This window comes from Ornithodoros turicata, chromosome 1, assembly GCF_037126465.1.
Source record: "Ornithodoros turicata isolate Travis chromosome 1, ASM3712646v1, whole genome shotgun sequence".
Taxonomy (NCBI): domain Eukaryota; kingdom Metazoa; phylum Arthropoda; class Arachnida; order Ixodida; family Argasidae; genus Ornithodoros; species Ornithodoros turicata.
Window position 1 is genome coordinate 97,386,838 of NC_088201.1, and position 4,865 is coordinate 97,391,702.

At 47.0% G+C, this 4,865-nt stretch overlaps 1 long non-coding RNA gene across 1 annotated transcript; it reads left to right on the top strand.

Moving 5' to 3' along the window:
• The first annotated feature begins 2,482 nt into the window (after positions 1-2,482).
• LOC135366909 (uncharacterized) lies at positions 2,483-4,432 on the top strand. Its single transcript, XR_010414318.1, has 2 exons — positions 2,483-2,536; positions 4,031-4,432. It is a non-coding gene; the product is annotated as an uncharacterized LOC135366909 (long non-coding RNA).
• Positions 4,433-4,865: the final 433 nt, after the last annotated feature.

Sequence of the window (4,865 nt, forward strand, 5' to 3'; positions counted from 1 at the left end):
AGTAAAAAAGGAACATGATGTGCTTGAATCTATTCAGAAATCAATGCACTGGTGGGTCATTTAATGGCCAAAGTTAAATCCAGCTGATCGACCTTCTTCGATTTCACAAACTATTAAAGATCACAGAGAGAGACCAAAAACATTTGACCCGTGATTTAGAATAACGGTGTTTTACGAGTTGTGCTTGATACTTTGAAGAAAATACAGAAGCGTTGGTGCTAAACGACAAGGAAACTGATAACATAAGTTCACATAGTATGTACCTTATTTATTTTTTTTACGTTATCTGTTGGTCTGTGTTGTGTGTTTGTGTCGTGTGTTTGTTTGTTCCGCGGCACAATTTTTTTTATCGATTTCAAAGTATGAACCAACGAACAGCCCACTTTTTAACTATTTCCTACATTATTTTGCTGGCAACATGTCAGTGAGCTTTGAGGAAAGGCTAACAGTCACGTCACAAAAGAAACAGCACAAGACAGGCTTTCAGTGTCCCCTCTCTCTCTCTTGCTGTTGTACGTGTCTGTAAAGTCCAGTTCCACAACTGGCCTGCATCTATTAACAACAACATCAAATAGAATGATGATGAATGGAAGGAAAAGAAGCGGCGTGCTACAAAGCGTCCTGCCATGACACTCGGCCAAATATTCAAAAATGCGCACCAAAGAGAACAGTGACTTCGACAAGAACAGACAACAATTTATTTGGTGAATATGATTGGGAAGTTTCATCGCCAGGGGCGATACTCTACCTCGTTGCTGGTGGGATTGTGGTAAAGTGAAATAATGAGTCGCCTTATAGTGAGCACCGAAGTCCTACGGTGTCCAAAAAAATGAGAAGTGCTTTGAGGGCAGAGCGTTGGTGGGCTAGATTTGGCCATGGACCAAGCAATTTTGACAATGTATGGGGGCGAAAGTCCAGCTGAGTAGGAGACCCTGAAACGACTCCAATACGAAGCGTGCGTGTGCAGGCGAAATCCGTATTTCTGTACAAGGCCCATGGCAACCTATGGTCGGGTTTGCCGTCGTGCGCTAGGCAAATGATGTCCAGTCAATTGCGTAGATATCGCCCTTCGTATGCTACAGTTCTATGACATGTCGTACGCGTTTGGCAGAGCGCCAACGAGTATGCAGCGACTATTTTTATTTCAATGTCCTCCCTCTGGCTCTTTTATGTGTGTGGTTTTAAGTCCATTTTGACAACTGCTCTACACCTATTAAAAATAATAAAAGCAAATAGACTGATAATGGTGATTGGGGAAGCATCTATTCACGATTGTGGGGAGCGCTATGCCAAAGTTTGTTCGAAGGTCAACGTTATCCCACATCACGAGGCATTGCCCATACCGTTCTATCGCTCTGTCGGTCCATCCATACCACGATATATGAATTCCTCGACTTATGAACGATTTTTTCGAGAAACGTTGGCCGTTCATAAATCGAGGGTTGCCTGTACACTCCTTCTCTCCATCCGTTACTTGCCTTAAGAAACGTTCCTTCTTTTCTCTCGAAGTGTTGAATAAGTTGAATAACCAGCGAGCTTATTTGCTCCGCTATACATCTTGCTAGTAAGAAAATGAGTTTTGAAAGCGATCGGTATAAATGAAGGTTCATCAGCAATTCAGCATGTGCTCAAGGAGAACACAAGGAGGAAGGCGGCGGGTCTGGCTCATATTTTTCCCCGCAGCCGAACTGGGTCAAAACTGATAGGCTTCCGTATCTAAGACACTTCTGGCTTTAATATAGTCCCTAAGACGTTTTGCCGTCTCCAGTTATACGCAGACCCGATTTTTTTTTCTATGTCGTCATAAGTGACAGTTTGATGCAACACCTTACAGTGTTAACTACACCTTTTTGACATGTCGCACCATAACGTGACGCGATTGTGTGCCACCAGGGACCGTTTGCATAAAACAAAATGATGATGAGCACGATCTCACGCTGAGTTCGTTTCGCAAATGAGTAACATCTCAGATTTGAGACAGAAATGACTGCACAAAGCATTTTGAGACCGTTCTCACAGCGATCTCACTTGAGCTCGAACTTGAGATCGACGGTGCGGCAACTAGCCAGCAGAAGTTACGTCATGGCTCGGATCGTCCAATGTAGCGGAGGATGGATGCCTCCGTAGCGGCCGATGCTTGGAATGGGCTCCTTGTGTGGCTTCTGCGGCCATTCCATGTCATGAGGAGAAGTAACGAGACCGAACTCGGCTGGAGAATGACGTCCAAATTCATCCAATCATTCTTGGTCGCGGCGCAGCTCTCGCGTTCCCCCTGGTACTACCTCCGCGAAATCTGCTGCGCGGCAATACGCTGTTGATGGTGGAATACTCTAATAAAAAGCGATCAAAAGGAGTGTACTTTAATAAACGTGAACATGGTGTCTCCAGTAATGAATTAATATTTTTTGGTCAGGTATAATCTTTTTTTTGCAGTTTATGCTGCCTTGTTTTCGAGCCATAGGTGGAAGCTATTCCAAAGGAAACAAAGGTTGTGCTGAAAAGCCACAAGGGGCCACTTAAGGGAATGGAGAGAAGGGTATGTTTAAAGCTCTGTAATCGAAATTCGCCGGACGCGATCTTTTCGCAATCGCGCGCTATGTGGGTGCCATATAGTTTGGGGCTAAGAAAACTTTATCTGCATACGTGTCAAGGAAGAATCCTTTGTGTATGTGATTGCAAGGGGGGACGCTTTGCTGGAGGGACACGGTGGGGCACCAAAGGTTCCGGGACTATTATCGTGAATGAGTGACAGTTAGCTCAAGGTAATAGCGACGTTTTAGTGACACTTAATTTATCATATGTCGTCCTAGATGTCAATCGCTATGCTACAGTTTTGGGAACTGAAGAGAAAATCGGGGTCTCGTCTGCAGTGTGTATTGACCAACATCGACGGCTTGAACGCCACTGAGTTCTACATTACACACTATCGCTTTGATTTTCAGTTTCATGCTTAACAGTGCCAAGTTACTTCAGCACAAGCATGCGGCTTAAAAGCGTTAAATCAGGGATTTTGCCCGGCACCCCCCCCCAAAAAAAGATAATATATTATATAATAATATAAAGATAAAAAAAAACAAGATACCTGCCAGAAAAGCGAGCCCCAAATCCAGTAGACGTGGGCGTCACAACCCCACGGGACACTAGGCTGAAATCGTCCTCGGGATCACTTCCTTAAAGAGAAGATACATGTACTGAATCCTGTACCAAGTGTACAAACATAGGCGGAGAGTGTTCAATCCGCCGTAGGGGGCTGCGGCACAATGTGACCTGCTTCCCGGCGCAAATGCTTCACGCTACAGGGTACATTGCCCCCACTTCATCCACGGATGTCGTCCGGGTGCCTAGGATTTCTTGTCATTTGGGAAATTTTGACAAGACTGTCAGGTTCTCTTGCATGAAGCATACGACATTTCGGATATCCCTCGCATCTTGGAGGGGGCCTGCCCCCCCTCGGAAGGTTCCGGTGGGCCTTAGGACCGCAGCCCCCCCCCCCCCCGTCCCCACCCGATGTCAGCGCTTGTGTGCACAAACCCGTGACAGAAAGAACGTTCTGGCACACTGCTATTAAATTAGTGTATGGTGGCATGCGAAACGTAACCCTATCCTAGTGGATGCAGAGGCCGCAGCGCTCCGCCTCCCGAGTCCTCCTATTGGAGCGCCATTTGCAGGCGGAGCCTCACTCTCTCTTGGTCAGCAAAGTCAAGGATAGTCGTTCGAATAGGGTCTATGAGGGAGTATGACTGCAATGTCTCGTTAATCCCCCGAGCGTTTGATCCATTTGTATTCGGACAGAGGTTAATCACCACAGGTAAAAGATTGGCCCAAACTTGCCTTAAACATGCGGACACTGCTAGTTAGCTACTGAATTTCCGCTAAATCCCTATTTCGATCACCATATCCTGGTGCTCACGTTATAGTACTGCTTACTGTGAGTACCGTTACGCAGTCTTCCACTTCTATATTCGGGGAGCGCTTTTCAGGCGCTCGATGTGCGGAGTTGCCCTCTTACTGCTATCCCTGTGTTTTACAGGTACCTCGATGTAACGTCGTCGACAGCAAAACAAGCTCCCCAGGGGATCCCGTTCGGGGTATAGGGCTACTGGTACGACGGACCAGGCACGACCCAGGTGCCCGGTTCAAGAAAGAGATCGGCCGCTACCTGGACGGTAGAGCACCAGGGATACCCCGTGTCGTGGGCCTCGCATTCAAAGTGGTCCTCTCAGCCACGCCCATTCAGGAGCGCCGAACGCGCCAGAGCCCCCCCCCCCCCCCGCTTTTCCCGGTTTTTAACGCTACTTTACTCAATACAAAAAAGAGCATTACGTATCATACTACGCATCCCGCCCAGAAATTCAGCATCCTTCGCGTTGTATGTGTTATCTGTAATGGATGTTTGCAGTTTTGCTAAGTACAAAATATGTTCCTTAGTCCACCAGATGATTCACGGGAACATTATTACCCATATAACTTCGTTTCACCTGTGCTCTTCTGTGTATGACTTGAGAAGAGGTCAATGGCTAGTTAACTTGCCTATTTTTGACCTTGGAGAGTGGGGAGTTTCATCGCCACAGGCGATACTCTACCCCATTGCTGGTGGGAATGTGGGGAATAAAATAACGAGCCCCTTCACAATAACGATCGAAGTCCGATGGTGTCCAGAAATGTCAGAAGAGCTTTTAGCGCAGAGCGTTGCTGGGCTGGATTGGGCCAGGGACCAAGCAATTTCGATAGGGAGAAGGGGCGAGAAGTCCAGCTGACGAAGAGACTCGGAGAGTGTGGTTCGGGAAGGTTGGTAGTGAGGGCAATGAAGAAGAATATGTTCCAGATCCTCAAGAGCACCACAGTGGCAGCAGGTGGGAGAGTCA